This window comes from Salvelinus fontinalis, chromosome 32, assembly GCF_029448725.1.
Source record: "Salvelinus fontinalis isolate EN_2023a chromosome 32, ASM2944872v1, whole genome shotgun sequence".
In the NCBI taxonomy this organism is placed as follows: Eukaryota; Metazoa; Chordata; class Actinopteri; order Salmoniformes; family Salmonidae; genus Salvelinus; species Salvelinus fontinalis.
In genome coordinates, this window is record NC_074696.1 from 22,500,289 (window position 1) to 22,516,689 (window position 16,401).

Consider the following 16,401-nt stretch of genomic DNA (forward strand, 5'->3'; position numbering starts at 1 on the left):
TTGTATTTATTATGGATATTTGTATTTATTCCTGGGGTCCAGCAAAATAAAGGCAGTTATACATTTTAAAAACATGAATACATTCAAAACAGATTTTACAACATATCGTGTGCCCTCAGGCCTCTACTATACTACTCTACTCCATAAAAAGTATAAACACAAAAACTACAGGCTCTATGACATCAGCAGCCTGGTGGTCCAAAATAGCATAACTAGTGTATTTTAACACCCCACCTGTTTAAAATGAATTTAGTATATGTCAATCTAGAAAACCACGCAACTAAAAGCCACTTTCTAAACAATGTTTGGTTAGTTTCTAGCTTGTTAGCTAGCTAGCTAATGTTTAAGTTAGCTGGCTAACCAGTTCAAATAATGATCATATCATATAGCTGACAACGTCTTCATTTTAGTTCATTTGTCTTCATTATAACAGGAAAATAAACTCACAACAAAATCATTATTTACAAGTTAATGGCGAGCCAATGACAGAAAATAGCTGATGGTTGTGAGTGTGACTAAATAAAAGCAGGGCATTCTACCGGAGAATTATAGAACTTGGACTCTCTCGTTGGCCTAACATAAATATACTGTACCGATTTGACTTTGGTGCAGGTTATGTTCTTCACATTACCGTCTATGGTCAACACATAATATATCAAATATAATCTATGTTTATTTGTCACATGCACAGGATATAGAAGGTGTAGTGAAATGGTTACTTGCATAGTGGAGTCTTTTGTTTAGACATGTAGCTAGCTAGTTAAACAATGAACCATAATCCCAACTCATAACGTTACTACCCTGCATGAATCTGCAGGTAGCTAACCAACCAGGTAACAATGTTAGCCAGCTAGCTAACATTAGGCTATAACTAGCAATGCAAATGGCTATGAGCTACAAATAATATTACTACACAGATCACACACGTAACGTTGTAAGCTTTAACTTGAAATTAAAACGTATTGTCGTGGAAATTACCACCAGGGACACCTGAAGTCAATATTAAATTAATCATTATCTATTATCAGCAAGCTGGAGAAGTTCCAACAAACTTAATGCTCCCTAGTACACGTCGGTCGAGAGCTACCCCGGGGCAGTCCCGTTAGTTATCTTATATACTGCTTTCAAAAACAAGCTATATTTGCATAATTTTGCTAATTCATAATTAATTAATTAACGTTTGGTTCATGCATATGACCGACCAATACCTCAAGAGGGTTCTTCTCTCCAAGTTGAGACCTTGAAACTGAGATACCCCTTTCGGTTCTCAAAACAATGTTCTGGTCGTACTGCCAAATTGCTTATACTGATGGTGAGGATTCCTCCCAGGCACGATCAATCAGTCACTTGCATGAACCCAGTCGAATTGGTTATTAGAAAATCACAAATAAAATGTTCCTTCACAGTATAATATCTGAAAATGTAGCTAGCTAGACTATCTTATCGTATACATGGATGGATGCTTCTCCCTCTCTGTCAGGGATGCCATGGTTGCCCTTAGTTTGAAGATGTAATCCGGAGACAGGTGTTTTAAACAACAGCCTTCTGTGTGTTCTCTTTTCAACTCTCTCTGCATATTTGCAATCAACTGCCAGAATTTTCTTCATCTCGTTAGCTATCATACTCTAATTCCACTGATTTCAAAACTCTGTCCTTTATAAAGTGGAATGTAACACTCTGCATTTCTACTATGTGAAATCTTTCAAAAAAGCCGTGTTTGAAAGGGTTACCTACACATACTGACCAGCTCGTGTTATAGACAGAAGCGTGCTACATGGCAGACCAATCCGAACTTTTCTCGGTATGTCCAGCCCATCCATTATCTCAGCCAATCATGGCTAGCGGGAAGGTTCCTGTCTGTGGCTAAACCAACTAGGCTCGAAATGTAACAATTGTATTTGTAATTACAGATGGCATACAAGTTTGTTATTAAGGCACATGAAAGTTCACATGTTCCAGAAGGTATTTTATTTATTTTTTTAACATTTTTAAGTCATTTAGCAGACGCTCTTATCCAGAGCGACTTACAAATTGGAAAGTTCATACATATTCATCCTGGTCCCACCGTGGAAATTGAACCCACAACCCTGGCGTTGCAAGCGCCATGCTCTACCAACTGAGCCACACGGGACCGTATTAATGCCAAAAAAACGCATTTAGATTTTTAATAAAAGTTACATTCAAATGGCTCTCCTGTGAAGTAGTGATGCGCGACATACGCCTAGTTTCCTGAAACAAGTCACATTTGTTTAAACAAGTAAGCCATATGTTATGTTTTTTTAAGGCAGTAAATGAGGCTGAATGAACCGTTTCGCTGCCAGACAAGGCTCCGCTGATAGTCAGGTGTAGTGGTGGTAAGGATTCACTTCATGGTGCTGAAAAGAAAGCTCTGCTGTCTGCTGACATATTTATGTAGGCCCTAACAGTTTGTGGGCACCGTTTGTCATCGTTATAGTGCAATTAATGTATTGTTTAGTGTTGTGGCTTTGCTGGCATGCATAAAACATTTTTTTTTTTTTGTCCCACCTAGATTTGCTTGCTAAAATCTGGGACTATTCTAGTTTGGGTCTCAGAATGGCAAGAACAGGTGTTGTGCCGAAAATCTTCCCCCAGAACCCCCCTTCTAATTTCCTTGATCTTGTGGCTAGAGTCAAATACTTTCTGTGGCACACATCAGAGTCAAATACATTCTATAGAACAAACTTCACGTCAGGATAGGACACCGAAATGAATAATTAATGTATGTGTGTTATATTAAACATAGAGGAGGGAGTAAAATGTTGGCAAGCAATAAACATTTCAGAACAACTATGGCTGAATTAATATCCTTACACTTTCAAAAATACTAGTCGAATAAGACATGGGAGAGATGACAAATTTTGGCAATGTAACGGTTTTCTTCCATTGGTGAAGGAGAGGACCAAAATGCAGCGCGGCTAGTGTTCAACATGTTTAATAAACAAAGAAACGATAACGTGAACACTATACAAAATAACAAATGTGAAAACCGAGACTGTGTTCTGCACCAGATAGGACTAAGACAGAAGACAACCATCCACAAACCCCAACACAAAACAAGCCACCTAAATATGATTCCCAATCAGAGACAACACAAAACACCTGCCTCTGATTGAGAACCATATTAGGCCAAACATAGAAACAGACAAACTAGACACACAACATAGAATGCCCACCCAGCTCACGTCATGACCAACACTAAAACAAGTAAAACACACAAGAACTATGGTCAGAACGTGACAGGCAAAGAGATTTATTTATAGACTAATACAAATCAGTAGCGGATTTAGGTGCGGGTGACATGGACAGCCGCTGAAGGGGGGGTTCGTCCAGGGCGCCATTCAAGCTAGAACCACCACATACAAATAGCCAAATTGAAAACTGCAGACAAAAATGCTTTCTGCTACTAAGATCAGTGATATGTAGGCTAAACTGACAACGGAGTGAAGAGCAACATCTCAACTAGCAAGCAAGTCGCAGCAATGAAGAACGAGAAGGGGGGGGGGGAGAATTCTGTCAGGGGGGAGATTTTCGGCACAACACCGGCCCTGGCGAGGAAGTTTTTGCCAGTGTTGCCAACTCCTCAGTAAGGAAAGTAACTATTGGCTGTCCTAAAAGTTGCTAGATGTTGCTAAATGACATCATCACCGAATTTACATAATTGGCCATGTGCATGTAATTGTGATGGACGCTGTAGGAGAGAGGAATAACTTCGTGGGAGAGATAAAAAGTGAGTAAAAAACACCCTAAATATGTTTAGAACTACAAATTAACTTTCTTCTGTCGATTCTTGTTTTTTTTTATGTCACAATTTCCAACCCCCCTCCTTTATCCGCGCTTGGGACCGGCAAAAGAGACACTGGCGGAGTTACTTCGTTTTTTTTTAGTTTGTTTGTTTTTTAGTTTTCTTAATTTGGTTTGGTTTTTAACCTTATGGACCACTCAGGAGCCTACAACAAGTCACAGTAAAACGTTAACATTTTTAACCATAACATTTTTTCATTTTTTTTGTATACGATCTACATTAACAATCTAAGTGGACCAAAAAGAGACAATAGAAAAACCTGGCAATGGCAATGTGAGAAAATTTTGGTAACTAGTCGGGCCCTAATTCAGGTTAAAAAATTAATTCTCCCAGACCCCCCTCCACACACACACAGGCTGTGCTGGCTCACAAAAAGAGTGGGTCATCGTCATTTTGGTCAAGGCTCTCTATGGCAGGTTCAGCAACTGAGGGAGCTAACTTAAATGAGTAAGCAGCTGATGTGCCAAAAAGCTGCAAAGCATTATCAGGCAGCTGGTGCGCATAGCAAACCTCACCAGACAGCTTCAGTCCATATCGAATGTACAGGATGGAGTTAAAGGTCTGCAAGGACATCCGATTTCTAAGTTTGCTTTTTACCACACTCATCTGGCTGAATACCCTCTCGACTTCAGCATCCGAGTGTGGCAAGGACAACACAGACACAGCAGCCATGGCAAGTTCTTGAAACGGGTTGATATCAGCTGCATCCTTGAACTTCCAAATCTCACTCCAGAAGCCCAGAGTGTTTTTTGTCTCATTCCATTTACTAAGATGGATGGCACGCCATTGCTGGACAATCTTGTCTATCTCTGCAGGGGAGTAGCCAAGGAGCTTGGCTATTTTTTCTATTTCTCCAGGGCTCTTATTGTGCTTTAGAGTTTCCTCCACATTGAAAACTGACATGTACTGCAATGCTTCAATGTTGTCCGGCAGTCTCACCCTCAACTCATTAGTGAGGGAGATGGTGAAGACTACACACCGCTTTCAGACATTGTTTTCATCCTCAGGCGCAAGGTGGAGCTCAGCTGCCTTTGACTCAAAAAGGTAACGGTTTGGGACTGATGTATCCATCTATTGGCCATTTGAGTACATCAACATTTGCCAGTGGATTCAGCACCCTGCTGCTCACAGACTTGATTAGGCTAACCAAGCTGTCAAGTAGCATAAGAGGATGTACTTGCTCTCCCTCAAAAGCCTTGATGGCCAACTGTACCTCACCCAGCACTGACGTCAAAAAAGTCAGATACAATATGTTTTGAGGATCACTGTACATGGAGTATAACACCTCAGCCATGTAGCAGTGTTCACTGGACTTGGTGACTGCGAAATGCAGCCTAAGCTCCTCCCACTGGTCCAAAATGCATGAAACCGCGGGTTCAATGGAGAGCCAACGTGTGGCACACACCTTGGTTATCTGTAAAGGTTTCTCCCCACAGTTGATGGTCTCCTCATATATGGCCTTGTAGGCCTCCCTGCACTTTGGAGACACTGAAAACCAGTTATAAGTCTCTCGTACCAAGTACTCCACACTACGTGGGATGGTGTCATTGGAAGCATGACTTACAGCAAGCTGCAGAGAGTGGCACAAACAGCGAATAAGAACCAGATATTTGAGGCCATACTCCTTCTTCAGCACTTTATGGACCCCATTGTTAATCCCGTCATAACAGAGGCATTGTCAGTCCCTATCCCCAGGAGCTTCTGTTTTTTAAGACAACACTTCCCGAGGAAAGCCACAACAGCACGGGCTATAGATTTGGCATCTCCTCCCTCCAACTCAACAAGCCCCATAAATGTTGATACAATTGTCTGCTTGGTGTCACTAAAGTACCTTATCACAACCCCCAGGTACTTAGAAACACTTACATCCGTGGACTCATTGAGGAGGAGGCTGTACCGCTGGTCACCCACATCTGCGACCAACTTTTTCAGAAAGTATGGTGCTAGAACACCATTAATAATTTCTGTGCACTCTGTCCTGTGCATTTTGAAGTGGGTAGCAGCAGTGGAGTCTGAGAAAGCAGCTCTACATACTGGACTTGGTGATGCCAATGTGATCACATGCCAGCATGGAACAGTGTTCAGCGATAGCTAATGCCATAGTGGCCTCAGACTTTTTTGCAGAGTAAATTTTTTCAACCATAAATGGCAGCTGGTTATGGATGGAACTGTTATAAGGCTTTGCCTTTTGAGTATGTTTTTGAGTTATGTGTTGTTTTACATCACTAAGTTTGGCGTAGAAATCAGCCTTATAATACAGGCAGTATGCCCATGTATCATCTCCACTAAACGGCTTCAACCAGCCTTTGAATTCAGGGTATGATTCCCATTCCTTTCTGTATTTTTGAGAGTACAGTTTAGACTGAGACATGATGAGATGTTTAGCTTATGTCACAGAGAGGCACACACACAATGGACAAGGTGAGTAAGTGACTGAGGCTGTGTGAGTCAAATGCAGTGATTTATTTTAGACAGAACATTTACATTTACATCCCGCCCTGAATGCAAACCAGGGCGGGATCAGATAGCGGCGGCTTCCCGCATGCGCGATTCATTTGCAGTCTGGACGTGGAGGGATGAACATCTCCTGCTCTGACTGCAGCTGGGAGGGACTGCTGCGCGAGGACTGGACTGCCTGTGAGTGCTTTGGGACGGGGGTGGGGCCCACGGCAGCACCCGCTGCTCATTGAGAAGAGTAAGAACGATACGTGCTTTCACGTCAGAGTCTCTAAAAGTCTCCAATAACACCAGAAAAAGTCGTTGAAAATGTGTTGCTAGAGGGGTCTGAATACTCGCTAAGTTGGCAACACTGTTTTTGCATGTCTCCACATTTGCAAATGAGGAGGAGCAGTAAACAAGGAAGGGAAACATTCAGCAGGCAGGAATTGCAGGATATAAAATAAAGGTCCTTTGGTTGAAGGACGCAGATCAATGGGTCTATTCAAGAGGAAGACTATATTCTGTCAGAATGAACAGGTGAGTCACAAAACGATGTCTCATTTGACAACGTAGATAAAAATAGAGAACATTTATTGAAATGTCACTAGTCTTGACTAGCCTACTAGTTAAAGATAACCTTGAAATGGGAATGATATAATTGAATCAACAACCAAAAACACATGAACCATAAAATCAGTAGTTATTTCTGGTTGTTTATCAAAGTTAGCTAGGTAACTAATTGATCCTGCTTTGTACTACACCCCTCTGTTCCTTCAAGTCAAATTGGTATGTTTGTTTAGCCTTTGTTTAATGCCAACTACAGTAGTCTAGGCTGGACACATTACATTTTTAACAAAACTTTTTTCTGATAAAAACTAGTTCAATGCATCCGCCGTGGAGCCCAGTTTCATAATATTAGCTGCTTGCCGTCATTTTGAAGTGATCGCGGAAAAACAGGATTTAATTCAGCGCATTTTTCACACTGTCAGCTCCTATTAGCTCTATTGAGCACCGTGTGTCACGCCCTGGCCTTAGTATTCTTTGTTTTCTTTATGTTTTTTAGTTAGGTCAGGGTGTGACATGGGGAATGTATGTGTTTTGTAGTGTCTACGGGTGTTGTATGTGTATGGGGCAGAGTAGAGTATAGTTGTCTAGTTATGTCTATGGCTGCCTAGATTGGTTCTCAATCAGAGACAGCTGTCATTCATTGTCTCTGATTGGGAGCCATATTTAAGGCTGCCATAGGCAGTAGGCTTTTGTGGGTAGTTGTCTATGTTGTACGTTTGTAGCTTGTGGTTGCACTTACGTCTTTAGCTTCACGATCGTTTGTTGTTTTGTTTTCGTTTTGTAATAGTGTTCGTTGCATGTTTTTTCCCTTCTCTAAAATAAAAGAGATGTATTTTGCACACGCTGCGCCTTGGTCCACTCTCTCTCACGAAGACGATCGTGACAGAACTACACACCAACCATGGATCAAGCAGCGTGTGAGGAACCAGCAACAGCGGGGGAAAAAACAGGACTCGTGGACATGAGAGGAGGTTTTGGACGGCAAGGGTTGCTACACATGGGAAGAGATCCTGGCTGGAAGAGATCGCCTCCCATGGGAACAGCTGGAGGCGATTAGGAGAGCAGAGGCAACCGGAGAGAGGAACCGGAGTTATGAGGGTAAACTACTAGCAAGGTAAACCCCAAAAATTTCTTGGGGGGGGGGGGCTAAAAGGGAGAGTGGCGAAGTCAGGTAGGAGACCTGCGCCTACTCCCTGTACTTACCGTGGAGAGCGAGAGTACGGGCAGACACCGTGTTACGCAGTAGAGCGCATGGTGTCTCCTGTACGCGTGCATAGCCCGGTTCGGTACATTCCAGCTCCACGTATCGGCTGGGCTAGATTGAGCATTGAGATGGATGTCATGAAGCCGGCCCAACGTATCTGGCCACCAGTGCGTCTCCTCGGGCCGGCTTACATGGCACCAGCCTTACGCATGGTGTCCCCGGTTCGCCTACATAGCCCGGTGCGGGTTATTCCACCTCCCCGCACTGGTCGGGCAACGGGGAGTATACAACCAGGTAAGGTTGGGCAGGCTCAGTGCTCAAGGGAGCCAGTACGCCTGCACGGTCCGGTATTTCCGGCGCCACCTCCCCGCTCCAGCCCAGTACCACCAGTGCCTACACCACGCACCAGGCTTCCAGTGCGTCTCCAGAGCCCTGTTCCTCCTCCACGCACTCTCCCTGTGGTGCGTGTATCCAGCCCAGTGCCTCCAGTTCCGGCACCACGCATCAAGCCTCCTGTGCGTCTCCAGAGCCCTGTACGCACTGTTCCTTCGCCCCGTACTCGCCCTGATGTGCGTACCCTCAGCCCGGTACCACCAGTGCCGGTACCACGCACCAGGCCTATAGTACGTCTTGAGAGTCCAGTGTGCCCTGTTGTTGTTCCCCGCACTAGCCTGAAGGTGCGTGTCTTTAGCCCGGTACCTCCAGTTCCGGTACCACGCACCAGGCCTACAGTGCGTCTCAGCCGGCCAGAGTCTGCCGTCTGCCCAGCGGCGCCTGAACTGCCCGTCTGCCCAACGGCGCCTGAACTGCCCGTCTGCCCAACGGCGCCTGAACTGCCCGTCTGCCGAACGCCGTCTGAATTGTCCGTCTGCCAAGCGCAGCATGAACTGCCCGTCTGTACTGAGCCTTCAAAGCCGCCTGTCTGCCATGAGCCTGCAAAGCCGCCCGTCTGCCATGAGCCTTCAGAGCCGTCCGCCAGACAGGAGCCGCTAGAGCCTTCCGCCAGACAGGATCAGCCAGAGCCTTCCGCCAGACAGGATCAGCCAGAGCCTTCCGCCAGCCATGACCAGCCAGAGCCGTCCGCCAGCCATGACCAGCCAGAGCCGTCCGCCAGCCATGACCAGCCAGAGCCGTCCGCCAGCCATGACCAGCCAGAGCCGTCAGCCAGCCATAACCAGCCAGAGTCGTCAGCGAGCCATGACCAGCCAGAGTCGTCAGCGAGCCATGACCAGCCAGAGCCGTCAGCGAGCCATGGCCAGCCAGAGCCGTCAGCGAGCCATGACCAGCCAGAGCCGTCAGCGAGCCATGACCAGCCAGAGCCGTCAGCGAGCCATGACCAGCCAGAGCCGTCAGCGAGCCATGACCAGCCAGAGCCGTCAGCGAGCCATGACCAGCCAGCCGTCAGCGAGCCATGACCAGCCAGAGCCGTCAGCGAGCCATGACCAGCCAGAGCCGTCAGCGAGCCATGACCAGCCAGAGCCGTCAGCGAGCCATGACCAGCCAGAGCCGTCAGCGAGCCATGACCAGCCAGAGCCGTCAGCGAGCCATGACCAGCCAGAGCCGTCATCCAGCATTGAGCCATCATCCAGCCAGGATCCGCCAGAGCCAGCCAGCCAGGATCCGCCAGAGCCAGCCAGCCAGGATCCGCCAGCCAGCCAGGATCCGCCAGCCAGCCAGGTGCTGCCCCTCAGTCCGGAGCTGCCCCTCAGTCCGGAGCTGCCCCTCAGTCCGGTGCTGCCCCTTAGTCCGGTGCTGCCCCTTAGTCCGGTGAGGTTAATTTGGAGGGTGGCCATTTGGAGGAGGCTACCAAAGCGGGTATTGACAATGGTGGAGTGGGGGCCACATCCCGCACCCGAGCCGCCGCCATGATGGGGCCCACCCCGTACCCTCCTCTTTCTATTTCAGGTTGTGCGGTCGGAGTCCGCACCTTTGGGGGGGGGGGGGGGGGGGTTACTGTCACGCCATGGCCTTAGTATTCTTTGTTTTCTTTATGTTTTTTAGTTAGGTCAGGGTGTGACATGGGGAATGTATGTGTTTTGTAGTGTCTACGGGTGTTGTATGTGTATGGGGCAGAGTAGAGTATATGTCACGATCATGTGGAGGATTGACGGACCAAAACGCAGCACTTGGAAAATAAGCCATCTTCTTTTATTATAAAGATGATGAAAAATAAACACGAAACACTTAATACAAACTAACAAAAAAACAACAAACGATCGTGAAGCTAATAAACGTTGTGCACATACACACACAGGCTACAAACGTTCTACATAGACAATTACCCACAACCAATGAGAGCCTATGGCTACCCTAAATAAGGCTCCCAATCAGAGACAACCGAAATCAGCTGTCTCTAATTGGGAACTCATTCAGGTAACCATAGACTCTCCTAGACCACTAAACATACATAGACAACACTAGACACATGTACTCCACACAAACCCATATACTATACAACAACCCCTTTACCATAAAAAACACCCAAAACCAACAAAACACAAACATTCCCCATGTCACACCCTGACCTAACTAAAATAATAAAGAAAACAAAGAATACTAAGGCCAGGGCGTGACATAACCCCCCCCTTAAGGTGCGAACTCCGGGCGCACCATTACACAGTCTAGGGGAGGGTCTGGGTGGGCTTCCATCCACGGTGGCGGCTCCGGCTCTGGTCGTGGTCCCCACGTCACCACAGTCCCTAACCACCTCCTTAGCTTCTTCAAAATGACCCCTCTCCACATTAACCCCATTGCATTAAGGGGCAGCTCCGGACTAAGGGGCAGTACCAGGGTCAGGGGCAGTACCAGGGTCAGTACCAGGGTAAGGGGCAGTACCAGGGTCAGGGGCAGCACCAGGGTAAGGGGCAGCACCAGGGTAAGGGGCAGCACCAGGGTAAGGGGCAGCACCAGGGTAAGGGGCAGCTCCGGACTGAGGAATGGCAGCTCCGGACTGAGGAATGGCAGCTCCGGACTGAGGGACTGCAGCTCCGGACTGAGGGACGGCCCATGGCTGGCTGACAGATCTGGCTGCTCATGGCTGGCTAACGGATCTGGCTGCTCATGGCTGGCTAACGGATCTGGCTGCTCATGGCTGGCTGACGGATCTGGCTGCTCATGGCTGGCTGACGGATCTGGCTGCTCATGGCTGGCTGACGGATCTGGCTGCTCATGGCTAGCTGACGGATCTGGCTGCTCATGGCTGGCTGACGGATCTGGCTGCTCATGGCTAGCTGACGGATCTGGCTGCTCATGGCTAGCTGACGGATCTGGCTGCTCATGGCTAGCTGACGGATCTGGCTGCTCATGGCTAGCTGACGGATCTGGCTGCTCATGGCTAACTGACGGATCTGGCTGCTCATGGCTAGCTGACGGATCTGGCTGCTCATGGCTAGCTGACGGATCTGGCTGCTCATGGCTAGCTGACGGATCTGGCTGCTCATGGCTAGCTGACGGATCTGGCTGCTCATGGCTAGCTGACGGATCTGGCTGCTCATGGCTGGCTGACGGATCTGGCTGCTCATGGCTGGCTGACGGATCTGGCTGCTCATGGCTGGCTGACTGATCTGGCTGCTCCTGTCTGATTGGTGGCTCTGGCAGATCCTGTCTGGTTGGCGGCTCTGGCAGATCCTGTCTGGTTGGCGGCTCTGGCAGATCCTGTCTGGTTGGCGGCTCTGGCAGATCCTGTCTGACGGACGGCTCTAGCGGCTCCTGTCTGGCTGGCGGCTCTAGCGGCTCCTGTCTGGCGGACGGCTCAGTGGGCTCATGGCAGACGGGCGGCTTTGCAGGCTCATGGCAGACGGGCGGCTTTGCAGGCTCATGGCAGACGGATGGCTCAGATGGCGCTGGGGAGACGGATGGCTCAGATGGCGCTGGGGAGACGGATGGCTCAGATGGCGCTTGGCAGACGGGCAGTTCAGTCATCGCTGTGCAGACGGCAGACTCCTGCCGGCTGAGGCGCACTGTAGGCCTGGTGCGTGGTGCCGGGACTGGTAGCACCGGGCTGGGGACACGCATCTCAGGGCTAGTGCGGGGAGCAGCAACAGGACGCACAGGACTGGGTTTCCAGCCTTGTCTCCGTGCTGCCTCCTCATATCGCCTCCTCTCGGCTTTAGCTGCCTCCAGCTCTTCACGAGGAAGGCGATATTCTCCCGGTTGAGCCCACGGCCCCTTACCATCCAGTATCTCCTCCCATGTCCATGAATCTTGTGTAGGTAGGTCCTGTTGCCGCTTTCCATGCCGCTTGGTCCTATAATGGTGGGTAATTCTGTCACGATCATGTGGAGGATTGACGGACCAAAACGCAGCACTTGGAAAATAAGCCATCTTCTTTTATTATAAAGATGACGAAAAATAAACACGAAACACTTAATACAAACTAACAAAAAAACAACAAACGATCGTGAAGCTAATAAACGTTGTGCACATACACACACAGGCTACAAACGTTCTACATAGACAATTACCCACAACCAATGAGAGCCTATGGCTACCCTAAATAAGGCTCCCAATCAGAGACAACCGAAATCAGCTGTCTCTAATTGGGAACTCATTCAGGTAACCATAGACTCTCCTAGACCACTAAACATACATAGACAACACTAGACACATGTACTCCACACAAACCCATATACTATACAACAACCCCTTTACCATAAAAAACACCCAAAACCAACAAAACACAAACATTCCCCATGTCACACCCTGACCTAACTAAAATAATAAAGAAAACAAAGAATACTAAGGCCAGGGCGTGACAGTATAGTTGTCTAGTTATGTCTATGGCTGCCTAGATTGGTTCTCAATCAGAGACAGCTGTCATTCATTGTCTCTGATTGGGAGCCATATTTAAGGCTGCCATAGGCAGTAGGCTTTTGTGGGTAGTTGTCTATGTTGTACGTTTGTAGCTTGTGGTTGCACTTACGTCTTTAGCTTCACGATCGTTTGTTGTTTTGTTTTCGTTTTTTCCCTTCTCTAAAATAAAAGAGATGTATTTTGCACACGCTGCGCCTTGGTCCACTCTCTCTCACGAAGACGATCGTGGCACCGTATACATCAAGCAATGCCGGCTTTGCTATTGTTGGCACTGAGACCTGCTCTCTAGAACCAGGAGGATTACCTCATGTAATTTATTCGTAACATGTTACGGCTACTTTATGCACAATATAACTGTTCGCATGGGTTGCTGTTAACCTGAATGTAAACGATGGCTATAGCCGTTAACCCTTTTATGGTCATGGTTAACCATATTTTTTTTCAGAAAAGGTGTAAACCTGAACAAAATGCATGTCCCTCTCCTCTTTGTCAAGATGTGGCCGATTTAAACAGCCATTTAAAAAATAAATAAAAAATTAAGAAATAACTTTTACGAATTGTTGTTTCTCAATGGCTGCTGGGTAATTTTATATGCGTCGAAATCGTTTTTTTCGTATCAAATTGTGCGAATGCTGCGCATGTTCACTGAGTTGCAAACCAAATGTAAAGGTCTAGCTCCTTGATCTGTAGATCTGACGCAGTTGCTACCTCAGATTATGAACCTAACAAGTGTCACGAATGAGTTATGTAGTACCCACAAAAGGCCACAAGAAGAACCAAGAGCTATTTACCCATACTTTTTTTTGCCTTAACCCTAGGTATAACCTATTTTAGCCATAACCCTAAATCCTAACCTTGATTTGTAACACAATGCACCTATAGCTGTAATGGTCACCATTTTTCTAACCCTAAACCTAACCTTGATTGACATAAAATAGCATGCAACAAAAGACTATATGTCCCATGATTTTCTCACTCATTACTTTACAGTTTAAAAGTCACTTTTCCATTTTCTTAGTAGGCGACGTCAGAGGTCAGCATTTGGAAGAAGTATAATTTTTTTCTAAATTCAAACAAACCTCATGCAACTACACATGGAATTTGAGAAAACGTGTTGCCTTCCATGTTGTGAATTGAGGAAGTATCCCCTAGTAAAGGTTGGTCGAAAATTCTCTGTGCTGCGCTTAACATTACCTACCTAATAATGCCTATCAGCCAGCTGGAATGGTAATAATGTCCTGACTAGGCAATATTTTTTTTAAATAGATAATCAAACCCCATCCATCAGTTGCTTGTCTAAGTGTTTGGTTGTTGATTTTCTTTTTATTATTTTTATTTTATAGAATGCCAGACTGTAGCTTTAAGTTTCATTACAATGAAATGTTTTTATGGCTGGCCTGGTACTGTATGACAGAAGATGTATTCTAAACCAAAATGCTATTGTTCCATATTGTCTAATTGTTTGGTTATTCCTCTCAAACAGCACCACGGGGATTATTATGAATGCTTTCCTACAATGCCAGATTAAAGGTACTACTGCCTATTCATACCTGAAGCCATCTTAGTCTAATGATCTTTGTAATTGTGGAAGGTGATGAGTTACACATAAGATGTTTGTTGTTCATACTTCAGAGAAAGATTGTTCCAACATTATCCAATGATCGATAGTTTTCACACTTTGTAGTTTCCCCGGAAATTTCTTCTTGACCTAACCAGAACATCTTTACTGTCCCCGATGGGCAATTTGAGTGAAGGCTAAATTTGTTTTATAAAAACACACAACATAAAACCATATGATACAACATACAGAGCCTTCAGAAAGTATTCACACCCCTTGACTTTTTCCACAGTTTGTTGTGTTAAAAAGTGGGATTCAAATGGATTTCATTGTAGTTTTTTGTCAACGATCTACACAAAATACTCTGTAAGAGCTTTGTACACCTGGATTAGAGGTCGACCGATTATGATTTTTCAACGCCGATACCGATTATTGGAGGACCAAAACAGCAGATACCGATTATTGGAGGACCAAAACAGCAGATATCGATTGGAGGACCAAAACAGCAGATACCGATTATTGGAGGACCAAAACAGCAGATACCGATTAATCGGATGTTGTGTTTTTTGTTTGTTTTTTATGTATTCGGGATCATGACAATTACAACAATACTGAATGAACACTTATTTTAACTTAATATAATACATCAATAAAATCAATTTAGCCTCAAAAAAATAATGAAACATGTTCAATTTGGTTTAAATAATGCAAAAACAATGTGTTGGAGAAGAAAGTAAAAGTGCAATATGTGCCATGTAAGAAAGCTAACGTTTAAGTTCCTTGCTCAGAACATGAGAAGATATGAAAGCTGGTGGTTCCTTTTAACATGAGTCTTCAATATTCCCAGGTAAGAAGTTTTAGGTTATAGTTATTATAGAAATTATTATTATAGGACTATTTCTCTCTATACCATTTGTATTTCATTAACCTTTGACTATTGGATGTTCTTATAGGCACTTTAGTATTGCCAGTGTAACACTATAGCTTCCGTCCCTCTCCTCGCTCCTACCTGGGCTCGAAGGAAGGAACACAACGACAACAGCCACCCTCGAAAGCAGCGTTACCCATCGCTCCACAAAAGCCGCGGCCCTTGCAGAGCAAGGGGAACAACCACTCCAAGTCTCAGAGCGAGTGACGTTTGAAACGCTACTAGTGCGCACCCCGCTAACTAGCTAGCCATTTCACATCGGTTACACCACTCTAATCTCAGGAGTTGATAGGCTTGAAGTCATAAACAGCAGAGCTGCTGGCAAAACGCACAAAAGTGCTGTTTGAATGAATGCTTATGAGCCTGCTGGTGCCTACCATCGCACAGTCAGACTGCTCTATCAAATCATAGACTTAATTATAACATAATAACACACAGAAATACGAGCCTTAGGTCATTAATATGGTCGAATCCGGAAACTATCATCTCGAAAACAAAACGTTTATTCTTTCAGTGAAATGCAGAACCGTTCCGTATTTTATCTAACGGGAGGCATCCCTAAGTCTAAATATTCCTGTTACATTGCACATCCTTCAATGTTATGTCATAATTACGTAAAATTCTGGCAAATTAGGCGGGCCAAACTGTTGCATATACACTGAATCTGCGTGCAATGAACGCAAGAGAAGTTACACAATTTCACCTGGTTAATATTGCCTGCTAACCTGGATTTCTTTTAGCTAAATATGCAGGTTTAAAAATATATACTTCTGCCTCCCGGGTGGCGCAGTGGTCTAGGGCACTGCATCGCAGTGCTAACTGCGCCACCAGAGTCTCTGGGTTCGCGCCCAGGCTCTGTCGCAGCCGGCCGCGACCGGGAGGTCCGTGGGGCGACGCACAATTGGCATAGCGTCGTCCGGGGTAGGGAGGGTTTGGCCGGTAGGGATATCCATGTCTCATCGCGCTCCAGCGACTCCTGTGGCGGGCCGGGCGCAGTGCGCGCCAACCAAGGGAGCCAGGTACACGGTGCTTCCTCCGACACATTGGTGCGGCTGGCTTCCGGGTTGGAG